Source organism: Heptranchias perlo, chromosome X (assembly GCF_035084215.1).
Source record: "Heptranchias perlo isolate sHepPer1 chromosome X, sHepPer1.hap1, whole genome shotgun sequence".
NCBI lineage: Eukaryota > Metazoa > Chordata > Chondrichthyes > Hexanchiformes > Hexanchidae > Heptranchias > Heptranchias perlo.
The window spans coordinates 21220150-21239647 of NC_090370.1; the positions used below are offsets into that span (position 1 = coordinate 21220150).

At 46.0% G+C, this 19498-nt stretch overlaps 2 non-coding genes across 2 annotated transcripts; one reads left to right on the forward strand and one right to left on the reverse strand.

Annotated features, from left to right (window-relative positions):
• Window positions 1-6538: 6538 nt before the first annotated feature.
• trnar-ucg (transfer RNA arginine (anticodon UCG)) lies at window positions 6539-6627 on the reverse strand. The gene is given in 2 exon segments: window positions 6539-6574; window positions 6591-6627. It is a non-coding gene; the product is annotated as a tRNA-Arg (tRNA).
• A 3727-nt stretch (window positions 6628-10354) lies between these two features.
• Window positions 10355-10449, forward strand: trnai-uau (transfer RNA isoleucine (anticodon UAU)). The gene is made up of 2 exons: window positions 10355-10392; window positions 10414-10449. It is a non-coding gene; the product is annotated as a tRNA-Ile (tRNA).
• The last annotated feature ends 9049 nt before the right edge of the window (window positions 10450-19498 follow it).

Sequence of the window (19498 nt, forward strand, 5' to 3'; positions counted from 1 at the left end):
CTTCATTGGTGGCGAAGCAAAATCGCTGCTTTCATTCCTTCCACCGCTGTTCTTCCTGCGGGCGATGAACCTTCTTCACTGCGCTATTTTTATCACATGACCAGGGACTGGAAACGAGTTGAATGTGAAAGTGGGAGCAACAAACTGAATCAAGCGGATAGGCGGGGCGGGATATTGCAAAACAAACAGCGAAGCCACGAGGAGCAGGTCAGCTGTTACATCAGAACACAAGAAATAGGAGCAGGAGGAGACCTCACGGCCCCTCGAGCCTGCTCCGCCATTCAATAAGATCATGGCTGATCTTCGACCTCGACTCTATTTTCCCGCCCGATCCGCATATTCTTTACACGACATTTCAAACAGAAGAATGTCTGTTTCACGAAAAGAAGAATTGTCTGTTCGGTTCTTCAGATTTACAGATCTCGGGCCGCCTCCTTTGCCATTTCATGCTGTCGCAAATCGCCCCAATCTCCCGCCAATTAACAACTAAACTCACACCTGTAATTTCAATACGGCCGGCCAGAGGACCCAAAGTGCCCACATGAGAACAGTAAGAAGGAGATGCTTAATGGAACAGACCAGCTGTACCTTGAACTCCGGTGGAAATATTCAGAAGCAAAAGGTTAAAATGCTCCAGGGGAGGATCGAACTCAACACTTCGGCATTCCTCGAGCCTGATACTATTATATAATACCGCGTGCTGACCGATTGCGCTGCGAAAGCTGCGTGTTATTAATACTCTCATTAAACACCCTCATTTTCGGTCGCGAAGGTTGTATGTTTTTTCAGACAGGTTTCCAAGTGGACACATGCAGCCATTTGCCGTTCGGCAATTGGTGTTTTAGTGGTCGAATTCTTGCCTGCCACACAGAAAGCGGGGGTTCGATTCCCGCCAAATGCAGCAGCATTTTCTGCATTCATGACATCGCGTGAATTGGGATAAATTCATATTTAGCTTCAATCTGCAAAACATCTTGAGACTTTTTCTTTTCTCCAGGTGTGTTGCGTTCACTTAACCTCGGCTTCTATACGCAAAGGATGGGAGACGTTTGAAACGCACTTCGACAGATGGTATTTGATGGTAGCTCACTTGTGAATGTTAAATCTGAGATTGATAGATTTCTGTGAACCAAGGGTATTAAGGGATATTGGGCTAAGCCGGGTATATGGCGTTAGGTCACAGGTCCATATCTAAATGCCACTGCCACTTGCTGCCTCCTGATATGCGCCACCTTCACCTGCAAGAAAGCGGGACGTGTGTCTGGGTGATGTGCCTGTCATTGTTAAATAGCTGCCAGTGTGTGTGGCCTATGAGTTGTGGGTGGACGGCTTGCAACAGTGGTCATGTGTAAGAGTGAGAGGAATCCTCTGGTTACAAGAGTTGAGGACTGATGGAAAGAGTTTGTTGGTATGTGGGGAATGGGGGTGTCTTGCATGGTGCAGTTGGTAGGAGATGCCACTTGTGAGTTGCCCTCACTCAACTTGACCGCTCATGTCAAAGCAATGAACTTCTCCCTGCACTGCATCCATGTTCATGATGATGTGCGCCTGGCATTGACTACATCCCCCGCTGCTCCCACTGCCTTTTGGATAAATGTCTGGAGGACCTCTTTCCCGGACCCACCCCTGCGGATGTAGCATGCTCCTCCTTCTGTTCAACTCCTGCACCACAGTCTCTCAGCATCAGCAGAGAACCTTGGTGCATGCACCCTCCAGGCCTGGTACCTACTCAGATCGGCAGATTGGTGAGGTCTGGCGTGCAGATTGGAGGATGTGGAATTTAGCAGTGTACATCTTTTATACAATGTTTTAACATAACTCATCAGTTTGCAAACATAGGAATGGAACCTGCATCTGTGTTTTACGTGTGCAATGTCTGATCTCCGTTCAGACTCCGTTTGGACAGTGGACTGTTATTTTAAGCAAATAACAGGTACCAGCTCCCTTCAAGCGATTTCCAAGAAACATCCTCCCTTTAAGAGATTGAGCTCCCCCGGGCGGTGGAAAGTGTGAATTGCAATGATTCCACGTGCAAGGCCCGGAATGGAACATTGAATGCAGGTGAGTCATCGGGCCAGCCGGATCTTGCGTCCTGCGTGCCCAAGGGTCATTGGGCGCGGAGTAACAGCGCATCACGCGACCTGCGCCCAAAAACGGCACTGATCCAATTCTTCCCCCCAATGTGCGCCAGTCGACAAGATTCGGATATGGTACCTGGCACATGGGGCCACAGGAAGAAAGATTGCATTTATATTGCGCTCGTCACCAACTCGGACGTTCCAAAGCGCTTTACAGACAACGAACCACTCTTTGAAGTGTTGTCACTGCTGATATGTAGAAAACGAGGCAGCCAATTTGCACACAGCAAGATCCCAAACACAGCGATGTGACAATGACCAGATAATGTGTTATAGTGATGTTACTGGAGGGATAAATATTGAACAGGGTAGCAGGGAGAACTAATTACCCTTCAAGGTGAAGACAAGGTGATTGTATCAGTTCGAGTTTGGACCTTTGTTATGTTTTTCTTTCGTCATTTTTATCTTCTTCAGATTCCAACTGATCAGAAAACTGACAACTGAACTCTCAATGAATTTTCGATAAATCTGTCACTCAAAATAAACAATGTTAGAAATAAAGAAATAAACCGGATTGAGACGGTTCACTTCACTTCACTGAAACATTCTGGTTAAACCGGCGCGGCGGAGTCACAGCAGCTCATCGCTGATCTGCACCTCAACTCCATTTAGCGAAATAGAAACTGGAAAACTCATGTTTCGAGACGAGTTCACTAATTTCCTGAAAAATGAATATCACGAAACCAGCAAAATATTCCCTGCCCTGATTAAACACACAGCAAGGGGATGTGTCGAATATCTCGCAAGAAACCCGCGAATTTATTTTTACACGGATAGAATACCGTGCTCGATATCAACATTAACACTGAGCGCCAGGTTTGGATCTGACCCGTTGACCCCGTGATGCGGGACCCCGTCCGTGTTTATATTTAACAAAAAAAGAAAATCAGTAAATAATATATCTCACCCAGCAGAATTGGAGATTGTTCGTATTTTCCAAGACAGGATGAGGCCACTCGGCCCGTCTTGCTTGGATAGTAAATTCTGTTCACATTCTCCGCTCGGTGTTGTTCTCCTTGCATATTTTTAGTTTACCGATTTGTCTTTTGTTGTATTTTCTCTCATTCTGCAAGAGAGAAAACAATAAATGAACAACATCAACAATGTGGACGAAGAGAAAGATGCAAGCAGAGTCTTAACCACCCAGGGTTTAAGGTCATTTGGTGAAGCAATTTATTGTAGGCCACGTGGCCTAATGGATAAGGCGTCTGACTTCAGTACTAATCGCGAGGTTCGAGTCCTGCCACGATCATTTGATTCGTTGGGTGCAAATGTGTCCGACGTGCGCCCAAACTGTTTTGCACCCGACCGTTTCTCACAGTCGGATGGAACGGAAATCCGTAAATTGCTTTGCTTTCAGAAATTGACTCCACATTTTCAACATTGTCGATCTGGGTGCACGGGCAGGACATCGTGTAAAAGTGACTTTATTTCTACTGTTTGGATTCTGAAATGTGCTCTGTCGGTTTGGGTCCGAATACCATCCGTGCCGTTATTGTATTGAACTTTTGTTGCGGCGCAACGGAAGTTTTGTGCAATCAAAATGGGCTTCAAAGCTACTAATACCAATCCGACACCGGTGTTTTCAGCCTATATCCCTGGATTGTTTCTATTTTGTTGAAATGGAGAGGGACAACTTGCCTCATCAAGTAAGTCTTTCTAAAATTTAAATGCTCTGAAGCAACATTGCCGTTTGTGTGAGAATCGATGCACCAGGTAGACGAGCGCTAATACACATTTCCGAATGTAAAACACACACACATTAAACTATTGTGCAGTATTTGTCGGAGGTCACCCACAGGAGGAGGTCAGGGCTTGGTGTATCACAGAAATTACTCACCAACATTTTGTGGGAAGAGATGAGAAATGTAATAGGATAAGACCAGATAGTCTGGAGAGAGTGTGGGAATACAACAGGATGAATAGAGCCAGATATAAGATGTACTGACAGGGGATAAGGAAGTGAAGATCATGACTGATGCCCATTGTTTACCATTCAGAGACCGATGATCAAAAGATAGATGTTGTTGCGCAGACATGTTGAGGGAGAAGGCGCAACAAACTAGCTTGGAAAATGTATCAATACCATAACGTTAGGAAATAATTCAAATCATGTGGGCGCCGTGGCTCAGTGGTTGAAGGATGCTGCCTTGCAAACAAAGGGTTGTTGGGTTCAAATTCCAACAGTGCTTTTCACCAAAGTCCTCCACTCTAACATTTGGGGACTTGTGGCAGAGTTGTCCCGTCGCCTGATGAACCACCAAACGAACGCAACCATACTCACAGAATCATAGCTTTCAGCTAATGTCCCAGACTCTTCCATCACCCGCACTGGATGGACCCTGTCCCACAGACAAGACAGCGATGGTAGTACAGTCATATACTCCGAGGAGGGAGAGGCCCTGCGCTTTCTCAACTCAGACTCTGGACTCCAACATGGCATCGGCCCGGGGGAGGGGGAGGGGTAGAGAAAGACAGCCGATCTCTGGCAGAGGGGAGGGTGGAGTCTGGATCGTCTGTGTGGGAGGTTGGGGGTGAGCGCATTAACCGTCTGTGGGAGAGGAGCCACTGTGTCAGAGATAAGGGGCGGGGGGCGAGTCTGGATTATCTGATAGAGCCAGGGTAAACGATGGGTGGGGACGGAGGGCTGTGAGAGCGGGCCAGTGTGTTAAATGGGGGAATCAGACCTCCGGCCCCCGTGCATCACTGCGATTTGTGTCCCTCCGCCCCCTGTGTATCATTGCGATTCTCCACCCTCTGTGCAGCACTGTGATCCTCCCCCGACCCGTATCTCACTTGCTTCAACATTCACCGATCGATAATGGCGCACGCCGTGAATGCATCATTGTGGCGCGAGGTCCCAGCAATTGCAGGACTATAATGATCGTGAAATAATTCTCGTCTGTCAAAAATTAGACCTTGTTCCACTGCGGGTACCAAAAGCCTTCGCTCTGTCCAGTTAAATGAGGCCCTGTCGGTGGATGTTAAAGCAAGCGCAGGGAATTCTCCCGCTCTCTTATCCAACATTCCTGACTCACGAACACAAAGAGCGAACTGAAGGGTCCAAGTTTAAGGGATTGAAACCCAAAGCCCTCATGGAATTCCACAGTCACCCATCGGCACTCACACTTCGATGGCATCCAACTGTCCGATCATTGAGAAACACGTCCCTCCTCCGCTTGGCTCCATCCTTTGTGGGAATGGGAATTGGAAGGTTTCACCGACTTATGAAGTGTCCCTGGAACAGAATGAACAGCATTCTCGGGGTTTCAGTGACGGATTTTTGTCTGTCTGTCACAGGGCTGATCAGAACTCGATTCCTGATCCAAACAGTGCGTCGTCTTTTCGAGAAACCGAGAGAGAACAGGAACGGAGAAGGAAACAAACTGCGGACTGGATTCCAATTGCGCTCCCGCGTTTATTGTTAACTGAAGGCACCGTGGAATGGGATCAACAGGCAGATTGTTGGGGATTTAAATGTTCGGGATTTAAACCCAGGCTTTCTCCCATGTTCCCAAATACTGATCGAATAATCGGGAGATGGTAAAATGCAGGAGATGCAGGAGGGACCGAAGTCCTTCAATCTCGGCAGCAGTTACTGGGAACCGAGCCATGGGTGGGATTCTAGTTCAAAACGGGAGACTGTTAACAATGAGACAGATCCTGGGCTCAAATCTGGACGGGAGCTCCCTCCAGATTTAATTTTTCTTGATGAAGAGCGGGTGGAGGAATTAAATTTAACAGAAAAAATGCACAGACTTGGTGTAAATCTAATAACTGGACAGGTTCAAGATTGTTAAAAAGTTTTGAAATTAGATTTCTTCCTGATGGTTAATGTTAACCCTTCATGTTCCACCTCCCTTATCATTTGCTGTTCCCGTTAATCTTTCATTCGCTGTAAACCCCAGAGGCAGCAAGGAAGGACAGAAAGATCTCTCTCCGATCCGTCCTCTCTACTCGACCTTTATCCCATTACAGCAGGTGAAAAATTCCAATTATCCGTCTATATTTAAACAAAATATAAACAATCTAGGGACACAGCCTTAAAGTTCCGGTGTCGGATTGATAATAATAGAATTCAAGCCCATTTTGATTGCACAAAACTTGCGGAGGGCCGCAACACAAGTTCAATGCAATAACGACACGGATGGGGTTCGGGCCAATACATACAGAGCACAATGGATCAGCCGACCATTTCTGAATCCAAACAGCAGAAATAAAGTCACTTTTACACTATGTCCTGCCCGTGCACCCAGATCGACAATATTGAAAATGTCGAGTCAACTTCTGCAAGCAAAGGAATTTACGGATTTCACGGATTTCCGTTCCATCAGGTCAGTGACTGCAAGAAACGGTCCGGTGCGAAACAGTTGCGGCGCACATTGGAACAAGTGTAAAAACGACCGCGGCAGGATTCGAACCTGCAATCTTCTGATAACATCACGATTAACACCGAAGTCAGACGCCTTATCCATTAGGCCACGCGGCCACTGTGATAGCAGTTCAGCCAAAGATCTTAAACCGGGGCAGGTGTGGTGAAGACACTTCTTGCTTCTTTCTCTGTTGTCCATTTATTGTTTTCTCTCGCAGCAAGTTGGCTCTGCTGTTTCCGAATTATCAGGATACGACAACTGAACTTCCACTGGGTCTCCAAGAAACCTACAATCAGAATAAACAAATCTTTGATCAAAATGTTTTGCCTCCAAAGCGAATCTCTTTCGCACTCAGTCTGCAAAATAGAGAGAGGGGAAATAAAATAAAAGACAAATCGGTAAACTAAAAATGTGCACGGAGAACAACACCGAGCGGAGAATGTGAACAGAATTTACTATCCAAGCCCGACGGGCCGAGTGGCCTCATCCTGTCCTGTAAAATACGAACAATCCCCAATTCTGCTGGGTGAGATTATTATTTTCTGATTTTCTTTTTTTGGTAAATATAAGAGCGGACAGGGTCCCGCACCACGGGGTAAACGGGTCAGATCCAGACCTGGCGCTCAGTGTTAGTGTTAATATTGAGCACGGTGTTCTATCCGTGTAAAAATACAATCGCGGGTTTCTTGCTTTATATTCGACACATTCCCTTCCTGTGTGTTTAATCAGGGCAGGGAATGTTTTGCTGGTTTCGTGATCTTCATTTTCAGGAAATTAGTAAATTCGTCTCGAAACATGAGTTTTCCAGTTTCTATTTCGCTAAATGGAGTTGAGGTGCAGATCAGCGATGAGCTGTTGTGACTCCGCGCGCCGGTTGAATAGGATTCCACATTTCAGTGAAGTGAACCGTCTCAATCCGGTTTATTTCTTTATTTCTAACATTGTTTATTTTGAGTGACAGATTTATCGAAAATTCTGTGAGAGTTCCGTTGTCAGTTTTCTGATCAGTTGGAATCTGAAGAAGATAAAAATAAGGAAAGAAAAACATTACATAGGTCAAAACTCGAACTGATACAATGACCTTGTCTCCGTCTTTAAAGTTGATTAATTCTCCCCGGAGAACTGTTCAATGTTTATCCCTTCAGCCACATCACTACAACACATTATCTGCTCATTATCACATCGCTGTGTTTGGGATCGTGCTGGGCGCAAATTGGGTGCCTCATTTCCTGCATGTCAGCAGTGACTACACTTCAAAAAGTGCTTCATTGTCTGTAAAGCGCTTTGGGACATCTGAGATGGTGAAGGGCGCTATCTAAATGCAATCCTTTTTCCTGTTGCCCCATGTGCCAGGTACCATATTGGAATCCTGTCGACTGGCGTATGCAGGAAATTTTGGGGGGAAATTGGATAAAGGCCTTATTTCGGCGCAGGTAGCGTGATGCGCTGTTTCCCCGCGCCCGATGACCCTGGCGCAGGCAGGACGCAAGATTCGACTGTCCCGAAGACTCACCTGCATTCAGCGTTCCATTCCGGGCCTTGCACGTGGGATCAATGCAATATGCGCTTTCCACCACCAGGGGAGCTCAATCTCTTAAAGGGAGGATGTTTCGTCGAAATCTATCAAAGGTCGCTGGTCCCTGTCATTTGCTGAAAATAACAGTCTCCTCTCTGCACGGAGTCTGAACTGAGATGAGACATCACACATGTAAAACACAGATGCAGATTCCATCCTTCTGTTCACACGCTGATGAGTTATGTTAAATGTAAGGAATCTTACAACACCAGGTTATAGTCCAACAAATTTATTTTAAAATCACAAGCTTTCGGAGATTATCTCCTTCGTCAGATGAATGAATGAAAAGGTTCTCAAATCGCACATCTTATACTATGTTGGGACAGCATCACACCAATCAAAAGGTGTCGTTGTTATTCAAACAGGCCAGTCACGGAGAACAGCACGTCCCAGTACACTAGATATACATTGTGTCTATTACACAGGCAGGCAGAAAGAAACTCAAAATGGCAGAGAGAGAGAGAGAGAAAGAGAATTTTGAAAAACATATAATTTTTTTCCTGGTGGGGTTACGTGCAGCGTGACAGGAACCCAAGATCCCGGTTGAGGCCGTCCTCATGGGTGCGGAACTTGGCAATCAACTTCTGCTCGACGATTTTGCGTTGTCGTGTGTCTCGAAGGCCGCCTTGGAGTACGCTTACCCGAAGATCGGTGGCTGAATGTCCTTGACTGCTAAAGTGTTCCCCGACTGGGAGGGAACCCTCCTGTTTGTCGATTGTTGCGCGGTGTCCGTTCATCCGTTGTCGCAGCGTCTGCATGGTCTCGCCAATGTACCATGCTCTGGGGCATCCTTTCCTGCAACGTATGAGGTAGACAACGTTGGGCGAGTCACAGGAGTATGAACCATGTACCTGGTGGGTGGTGTCCTCTCGTGTGATGGTGGTATCCGTGTCGATGATCTGGCATGTCTTGCAGAGGTTACCGTGGCAGGGTTGTGTGGTGTCGTGGACGCTGTTCTCCTGAAAACTGGGTAACTTGCTGCGAACGATGGTCTGTTTGAGGTTGGGTGGCTGTTTAAAGGCGAGCAATGGAGGCGTGGGGATGGCCTTAGCGAGGTGTTCGTCGTCATCGATGACATGTTGAAGGCTGCGGAGAACATGGTGTAGTTTCTCCGCTCCAGGGAAGGACTGGACGACGAAGGGTACTATGTTAAAACATTGAATAAAGGTTGTACACAACTAAATCCCACATCCTCCAATCTGCACGCCAGTCCTCACCAATTTGTCGATATCAGTTGGTACCAAGCCTGGAGAGTGCATGCACCAAGCTCCTCTGCTGATGCTGAGAGACCTGGTTGCAAGAGGTGGGCAGAAGGAGGGACATCCTATATTTGCAGAGGTTGGGCGGTGGGGATGGGCTCGAGGCCCTCCAGACATATATCCAAAAGGCAGCGGGAGGCAGTGGGGGACGAAGTCATTGCCAGGCGCACAGTAGCATGGACTTCGATGCAGTGCAGGAAGAAGTTCAATGCTTTGACATTAGTGGTCAAGGTGAGTGAGGTCAACTCTCAAATGAAGTCACCTACCAATTGCACCACGCACGACATCCCCATCACCCAGATACCAACAAACTCTTTCCATCAGTATTCAACTCTTCAAACCAGAGACTTCCTCTCACCCTTACACGTTATCACTGTTGCAAGCCGCCCACCAACAACTCACAGGTCACACACACTGGCAGCTATCAGCCATCACACAGACACACGTCCTGCTTTCTTGCAGGTGAAAGTGGCGCATATCAGGAGGCAGCAAGTGGTAGCGGCATTTAGCCCGTCGAGCCTGTTGCACCATTCAATGAAATCATGGTGGAGCTGTGACCGAGCTCCATATATCCGTCTTAGCCTCATATCCCGCAATAACATTGGTTCACAGAAATCTATTAATACCAGATTTAACAATCACAAGTGAGTTCGCATCAATTACCGTCTGAAGAAGAATGTTCCAAACGTCTCATTCTTTCCTTGCAGAAGCCGAGGTGACGTGTGTGCAACACACCTGGAAAAAAGAAAATGTCTCATGATGTTGTGAAGATTGAAGCTGAATATGAATTTATCCCATTTCACACATTGTCATTAATGCAGAATGAAAATGCTCTTGGGCGGTAATCAAACCCCAGCTTTCTGTGTGGCAGGCAAGAATTCGACCACGAAAACATCTGTGCCCGAGCGGCAGTTGGCTGCATGTGTCCACTTCGAAACCTGTCTGAAAGAACATACAATCTTACAGACCGAAATTGAGGTTGTTTGATGAGAAACAAGCAACCATCCAGCTCTAGTGGCGCAATCGGTTAGCGCGCGGTACTTATATAACAGTATCAGGCTCGAGAAATGCCGAGGTTGTAAGTTCGAGCCTCACCTGGAGCAAGTGAACATTTTGCATCTGAATATTTCCACCGGAGTTCAAGGTCCAGCTGGTCTGTTCCAAAAATATTTTCCTTCTTCGTGTTCTCATGTGGGCACTTTGGTTCCTCTGGTCGGCCGTATTGCAATAGCAGGTGTGAGTTCAGTTGTGAACAGGCGGGAGAAGGAGCGATTGGCGACAGCATGAAATGGCAAAGGAGGCGCCACGAGATCTGAAAATCTAAAAAACCGAACACACAATTCTTCTTTTCGTGAAACAGGCATTCTTCTGTTTGAAGAACCGTGTGGGAATATGGGGATCGGGCGGGAAAATAGAGTTGAGGTTGAAGATCAGCCATGAATGGCGAAACAGGCTCGAGGGGCCGTCAGGCCTACTCCGGCTCCTATTTATTATGTTCTTATGTAACAGCTGACACGCTCCTGGTTGCTTGGCTGTTTGTTTTGCAATATCCCTCCCCGCCTATCCGCTTAATCCAGTTTGTTGCTCCCACTTTCAAATTCAACTTGTTTCACTTCCTGATCATGTGATAAAAATAGTGGAGTGCAGAAGGTTCATAACCCGCAGGAAGATCTGCGGTGGAAGGAATGAAAGCAGCGATTTTGCTTCGACAACAATGACGAAACACTCACTTTTCCTTCATTTTTCTCTCAGAGTAAACTTTGGGGAAAGTGAAGCGAACTTGAGTGACTGTAAAATCACCAGGGGTTCTTGCTGCACAAGATGAAATTGGCGACATCGGCATCTGAGAGTCCGAAATGGTTAACATTGTTCCCGAGTTTCGGTAAGAGGCGGCACGGATTGATTTGTAGCGCTGAATGTCTCTGCATTCTACTGCCCACGTAGATGATGCTGGAAGTGTCTGCAAGGACTGGGTGGGGGTTAAAAAGTATCCAATTTACTCGAGCAAAGAAATCAGATCAGCCCAACTAAACTCCGTGTTAACCATCCAATTAACAAGCTACAGATAAATGCACCAATCCAAATATTTCCAGATAACGATGGAAGAGACTCGCTTTGAAGCACTTTAAACACTAAGCAATCTCTGTGCAAACAAGGGACGGGTGGTGTGAACGGGCAATCAGTGGTCTCTCGAAATGATCATCGACAGTCCGAATGTTTCTGGTGAAAATGTTGATCAGAGAAGAACAAAGTCCTTTTCTGAGAATGCTCACCAAAGTCAACATATTGACACACATCGTCTCTCCCGCAGTTGTTCCTCCGCTGGAGGACAAGAACTTGCCAGCTGTTTTTAATTTAACAGCCTGAAACAAGGATTTTGAACTCTGGACCCTCAGATCACGACTTTGCTGAGCTGATGCTTTACGGACTGAGCTATCCATGTTCACGGTATTGTAACACTCCATCATAAAGATTCATGGTAGGTCTCTAAATTATCGCTTGTGGGCGTCGAACTCGAGTGAGAGTCCGTTTGACAAAATTCTCAGTAATGTCTCAAGGAAAATCTTTGTTTGTTTTGAATCTGATGTGAGAAACATGGAGAGGTAACTCGTGAGTTTACAATTCTTCCTGTTTGTGCCAAATGTCTTGTCGTTCGTTTGCACCAATTAAAAAAAACACTTTACCCAGTTGCTCAAAATCTAAACTTGTCCCACACGGGAGCTGGAAAAGGTCTACCGACCTGTCAGCGGATCAACAACTGAAAACGGAATAATTCCACCCGTTACTCAGTGACACCGGGCAACACATTAACCTTCCGAATTTTCCGAAACGGCACTTCAAACAGAAGAATGTCTGTTTCACGAAAAGAAGAATTGTGTGTTCGGTTATTTAGATTTAAGGATCTGGTGGCGCCTCCTTTGCCATTTCATGCTGTCGCCAATCGCTCCCTCTCCCGCCTATTAACAAATAAACTCACAACTGCTGTTGCAATGCGGCCGACCAGAGCCGTGTCTTGAACTCGGGTGGAAGTGTTGAGAAGCAAAAGGTAAAACTGCACCACGTTAGAGTTGAACTCACAACCTCGGTGTTGACTCGGGCTTGATACTGTTAAATAAGTCCCGCGCAGCTTACCGATTGCGCCACGAGAGCTGCATCCGATTATTTTTCACATCAAACACCCTCATTTTCGGCCTGTGAGATTGTCTATTCTTTCTGACAGGTTTCCAAGTGGACACATGCAGCCAACTGCCGTTCGGCCATTGGTGTTTTCGTGGTCAAATTATTGCCTGTCACACAGGAAGCTGAGGTTTGATTACCGCCCAATGAAGGAGCATTTTCATTCCGCATTCATGACATCGCGTGAATTGGGATAAATTCACAATCAGCTTCAATCTGCACACCATCTTTGGACATTTTATTTTCTCCACGTGTGTTGTGTTGAGGAAACCTCAGTATTTTGTCCTCTGGAGCTGAAACTTGCTTTGCGATTTCAGTTGATCCTGCCTTCTGTATCGCTGAAAAAATGTGAGAAGCAAATGAGTGAATTTTCACAGGAAGTTGCGACACAGCGGTGCTGGATTGGCATTTGAGACCGGGACCTCTCGCACAAACAATCAGTGAAACCTCCGTAAGTGATAATTATACCCCAAGACCAAACAGCCGCCACGAACAAGACCGTGCAACCAGTATACAATTCGCAGCCACCCATAGCCGATCAGCCAGCCTTTCAGATCCCTTCTGTTCATCCAATCTCGTTTTCAATTCCGATGTTCAGCAGTGTCAAGTTGAGCACTAACTTTTTCAAGTCACCAATATTAGGCTCTCTTTACCACATTCGTTTTGAATGAACGACTTGTATAATCAAGTAAAACTTTGCAGAATTTACTGCTCTGAAGCGACATTGTCATTTGTCTCGGCATCCGCAGGTTATACACTGAACCATGAGTAGAACAAAATTGCTCCGTTTTCACTGTGAGGGGGAAGAGAGATAAATGTGGAGACATTCGCTCCGAATTCAGCTGGGTTGCACTTTTGCTTTTCCTACCGTCTCAGTCTTTCTTTCTTTTCCCTTCTCTGTTGGTTTTGCAGGTTCGATCAGCCTTGGCCGTTCAAGGAAGCCTGAGAAGTTCACCAGAGGAAAATACAAAGAGTCAAGAGACTGAGACAGGGAGAGATAGAGAGATTAAAGTACAGGAAAAAAGAGTGTACATGTCAACTTTTGCGAATTAACAGAATTTAAGATGGAGCTGGGAACAATTCCTTCATGTATTTTGAAATCCTGCAAGAGATCATTAGATTCCCAACTGAAAGTGCCCGCGTTGCGGAAAATCTTTCCGAGAGTTGGAAAGACGATTATTTCGCTTGAACCCAAACACTGAACATGCCTCGGAAAAGGCGCTTAAATTATAAATTTAAAGCCTCAACCATTCAGCCATTTCTACACGGTTGTGCATCAGAATGCATACGGTTATCACAGGCGATCTGGCAGACTGCAAATTCTTTCAGACAGGTTTCCAAAGCGATATATGTAACCTACTGCCGTTGAAACATTGAGGGTTAAGTGGGAGAAATCTCGCTTTCTTTGCAATTCAGTAGGTTTCGTTTCCAAGCCATTGCGGAAACTATTTGCATTAAGCACCCATGAGATTGCCTGAATTGGGATCAATTCAAACTCCGATTCAATCCACACACCATTTTGAGACGTTGTCTGTGCTGCCCGGATGTTGCGTCGATGAACACTTTGCATTCTGTCCTTTGGTTCTCAAACATGCTCTGAATATAAGTCAATTCTGCCATCGGGAACGCTGAAACGATGTGAGAAACCAATTGGTGATTTTTGTCCAAAATTGTGACGCAGAGGGGGCTCGTCTGGCATTTGAACCAAATGCTGGTCTCTTCATTTGAGACTCTCCCATTTAAATCTCCATCTCCGTGCTGAGTCTGAATAAATCCGTCAGCTTGTGATTCTTTGCCAGAGAGCGGGAGATGTTGAGAAATGAGCTGAAGATTTCCGTGGATTCATTAATAGTGCACATTCTCACATATATTAGAAAATGGACTTTCACACAAACTTTCAACAATTTTTCTTTGTTGATCACAGCCTGCTGGAGGGAGGAGCGCATTGGTACATCCGGGTTTGTTGGAAAGACTGTGCTTGTGCGGGGAGCAAAGGACCAAATGGCGGAAGGGACCTTTTTGTTCCCCGAGTCCATCACAGCCTCAGACTGACGAAAGGAAGGAGAGGTTCGTGAAAAAATGAGCGAAGAGTAGTTATTGAGTAGATTTTGTTGGTAGGAGGGTAAGTTAGCAAGGTCACTTTTCAAAGTTCTGTCACTTCCTTTGCTGTTTCCAAACCATTTGTTTATTTAATGTTTAAATCAGCAGGGCCTAAATTAAACTTGTCTCTTCTCTCATAAGAACATAAGAACATAAGAAATTGGAGCAGGAGTAGGCCAATCGGCCCCTCGAGCCTGCTCCGCCATTCAATAAGATCATGGCTGATCTGATCCCAACCACAAATCTAAAGAACACAAGAAGTCGGAGCAGGACCCGGCCACATAGCCCCTGGGCCCTCTCCGCCACCCACAGGGCATTGACCGATCCGAACTCAGCTTCATGTCCAATTTCCTGCCCGCTCCCCATAACTCCTAATTCCCTTTACTTCTAGGAAACTGTCTATTTCTGTTTTAAATTTATCTAATGATGTAGCTTCCACAGCTTCCTGGGGCAGCAAATTCCACAGACCTACCACCCTCTGAGTGAAGAAGTTTCTCCTCATCTCAGTTTTGAAAGAGCAGCCCCTTATTCTAAGATTATGCCCCCTAGTTCTAGTTTCACCCATCTTTGGGAACATCCTTACTGCATCCACCCGATCAAGACCCTTCACAATCTTATATGTTTCAATAAGATCGCCTCTCATTCTTCTGAACTCCAATGAGTAGAGTCCCAATCTACTCAACCTCTCCTCATATGTCCGCCCCCTCATCCCCGGGATTAACCGAGTGAACCTTCTTTGTACTGCCTCGAGAGCAAGTATGTCTTTTCTTAAGTATGGAGACCAAAACTGTATGCAGTATTCCAGGTGCGGTCTCACCAATACCTTATATAACTGCAGCAATACCTCCTTGTTTTTATATTCTATCCCCCTAGCAATAAAAGCCAGCATTCCGTTGGCTTTCTTGATCACCTGCTGCACCTGCATACCAACTTTTTGATTTTCTTGCACTAGGACCCCCAGATCCCTTTGTACTGCAGTACTTTCCAGTCTCTCGCCATTAAGAAAATAACTTGCTCTCTGATTTTTCCTGCCAAAGTGCATAACCTCACATTTTCCAATATTATATTGCATCTGCCAAATCTCCGCCCACTCACCCAGCCTGTCTATATCCCCTTGCAGGTTTTTTATGTCCTCCTCACTCTCTACTTTCCCTCCCATCTTTGTATCATCTGCAAATTTTGATATGTTGCACTCGGTCCCCTCCTCCAAATCGTTAATATAGATTGTAAAGAGTTGGGGACCCAGCACCGACCCCTGTGGAACACCACTGGTTACTGGTTGCCAGTCCGAAAATGAACCATTTATCCCAACTCTCTGCTTCCTGTTCGATAACCAATCCTCCACCCATGCCAGAATATTACCCCCAATCCCGTGATTTTTTATCTTAAGTAATAATCTTTTATGTGGCACCTTGTCGAATGCCTTCTGGAAGTCTAAATACACTACGTCCACTGGTTCCCCTTTATCCACCCTATACGTTATATCCTCGAAGAACTCAAGCAAATTTGTCAGACATGACTTCCCCTTCATAAAGCCATGCTGACTTTGTCCTATTAAATTATGCTTATCTAAATGTTCCGTTACTGTCTCCTTAATAATAGACTCCAAAATTTTACCCACCACAGATGTTAAGCTAACTGGCCTATAATTTCCAGCCTTCTGCCTGCTACCCTTTTTAAATAACGGTGTTACATTAGCAGTTTTCCAATCTGCCGGGACCTCTCCTGAGTCCAGGGAATTTTGGAAAACTATCACCAAAGCATCCACAATCCCTACTGCCACTTCCCTCAAGACCCTAGGATGGAAGCCATCAGGTCCAGGGGATTTATCCGCCTTGAGTCCCATTATTTTACTGAGTACCATCTCTTGAGTGATTTTAATCGTATTTAGCTCCTCCCCCCCGAGAGTCCCCTGTTTGTCCAGTGTTGGGATATTCTTAGTGTCCTCTACTGTAAAGACTGAAACAAAATATTTGTTCAGCATTTTTGCCATCTCCATGTTTCCCACCATTAATTTCCCGGTCTCATCCTCTAAGGGACCTATGTTTGCCTTAGCCACCCTTTTTCTTTTTATACAACTATAGAAACTCTTGCTATCTGTTTTTATATTTTTTGCTAATTTCTTTTCATAATATAACTTCCCTTTCTTAATCAATCCTTTAGTTACTTTTTGCTGTCTTTTGAAGAATTCCCAATCTTCTATCCTCCCACTAAGTTTGGCTACCTTATATATCCTTGATTTCTTTACTTAGCCACGGATGGCTGTCATTTCTTTTACACCCTTTTTTCCTCAGTGGAATATATTTATTTTGAAAGTTGTAAAATAACTCCCTAAATGAACACCACTGCTCATGTACCGTCTTACCCTTTAATCTATTTTCCCAGTCCACTTTAATCAATTCCGCTCTCATACCATCATAGTCCCCTTTATTCAAGCTCAGTACGCTTGTTTGAGAATCAACCTTCTCACCCTCTAATTGGATATGGAATTCAACCATGTTGTGGTCGCTCGTTCCAAGGGGATCCTTAACTAGGACATTATTAATTAATCCTGACTCATTACATAGGACCAGGTCCAAGGTTGCCTGCCCCCTTGTAAATTGGATGACCCGCTGTGTGTTTATGTATTGTATGTTTTAGTTTAAAGCTCGGTTTTACCATAAACCGATGGACGTCAAAACCTGCGGTGGATGGAGGACGGGTTGATTTTCTTCAAGGGGCAAATCTCACTGGGCAGGAAAAAGGACCTCCAGCCGAATGCACAGAAATAACTCCGTAAGTGAATAAAAATGACAATGTTCTATGTGCAATTTAAACCCACATCGACAGAAGAAATCGTGAAATAAACACTGCGTTTCAGATCGCTCGACCACCTGAGCCAATACTGGAGACAGCCTTCCTGACTGAAATCTGTGTGTGGGAGTTAGTCCTTTATCGAACCCCTTCCGTGCGACGAGGCCCGGCAGGCGGCTGCCAGAAACGGCTCGGAATGGGACTCGCTTCATTCCGGCATCAGCGCCTGGTTTAGAAACGTTCTGGCTGCTGCTGTTACTCGGCATCCCATACTCTGTGTGCTCTGTGGAGGTCAGTCCTGATTTCTCTCTTCTGGGCCCGGCTCCAACTCTTTACTGTTGACGGGAGCGCGTCTGGTTCCAAGTGAGACAGAACCGTGTGCAAATCGCGACCCGAGTACATCGACTCGGGGACTGGCGATTGGTTTTATATTGGGTTATTGTTTAAGGTATGGGCTGTTCAAAGTTTGTGTCATAGTAATTATCATGATTATTTCCAGCTCCTCCTGCTCACTGGTGATCGGTGCTTCACCCTGTGATTTACCCTCAGTCTCACCATCAACATCCTCTCGAGAGGGTGCATCTGGGCTGCTGATGGAAACGGTAAATCGGGTGCAGCAACAGACGCTTCGGAGTGACCAAGCTCATGTCATATCCTGACTTCTTTAAATGACGGGAGACCTCACAATTAACAACAGCTGACATTTATAAAGCGCCTTTAACATAATAAAATGTCCCAGGAGGCCATAATTTGAGGAGCACAGTGATCTCGGAAGGTTGTGAGGCTGGGGGTGGTTTCATCAATAGGGGGAGGCGAGGCCACGTAGGGATCTGAACACAAGAATGAGGATTTTAACATCGAGGCATTGGCGAACTGGGAGGCAATGTACGTGAGCGAGCAGGGGGGTGATGGACAGTTTCAAAGCGAAGCAACGTGTGCAGGGTTGGAGGGACAGTGCGACTCGGGATAATTGGCCTGGGGCAGTGAGAACATCTCTTGAGCATTAAGATATTCAGCAGCAAAAGAGGCAGGGAGGTGGGATATTTGTGTCTATTTATCCTGGTATCTGCAAAATCCATCGTCTCTCAATGACCAACATCTTTCTCGCTGTTTTTGCTTCGAACATCTAATTCCCCGGCATCTGGAGGACCAGAGGAAGCTGGAGGAAAATAACAGACAGAAGCAGAAGGAGGTGGCAGGTGAAACTGGCAGAAAATGTGAGTGTCACTTGCTTCAAATGAGGCATGACAGGCCGGCGTTACCTTGCACCTTTCCAAGGAGATGCGTTGATCAGGTAGGTTTGTTTTGGAAATGGAAACAGTTACACCAGCAGCTTGTGATAGTATTTCCCCTCACTGTCCATTCCATGTTCATGCCTCCCCGCACTTGGTGATTTCATTCTCTGAACAAGTCTTTCGTGTTCTTCCAGTAAATGCCATTTTGTACGGTCAGCTTGTCTGTGGCGAAAGTGACGTCAATTTCACAGGGACAAGTTGGAAAAGCAGCGTTGGTCGGCTTGCTTGCAGGAAAATTGCAGCAGGTTCCCTGGTGGTCTGGTGGTTCGGATTCGGATACAGGTCGGGTTGGTTTTCTGGAAGGTGCAAATCCACTCCCGACTCCTGGGTGCAGGGGTCACATTCTCTCATTTCCAGATTAAAACCCAAAGAAATTTTCACTCATTCCGGACTTCTTTAAATGCTTCTGGAGGGCTGAGCGACTGGGATACAATCTTCCAGGTATTTCCTGCCCATGTGCTCGGTGTATGTGGAGCTTTGAACGGGCCGTGGTTGCTTGTTTCCCATGGAGGGGCAGTAATGCGATGTCAGAGGCTGCATTCACTGCTTTGCGCCGGCAGCGGGTGATTGGAGAGATCGGGACCGGACAGACGGCCTCAATGTTACTGCTTGTCACGGCCTCACTCACTCCGGGGGCTGAGGAACAGAGTAAAACTGATGGCTTTGTTGCCTCGGCTGTCACTGTTTCCATTTCAAAATACACCTACCTGATCAACGCATCTCCTTGGAAAGCTGCAAGGTAACGCCGGCCTGTCTTGCCTCATTTGAAACAAGTCACACTCACATT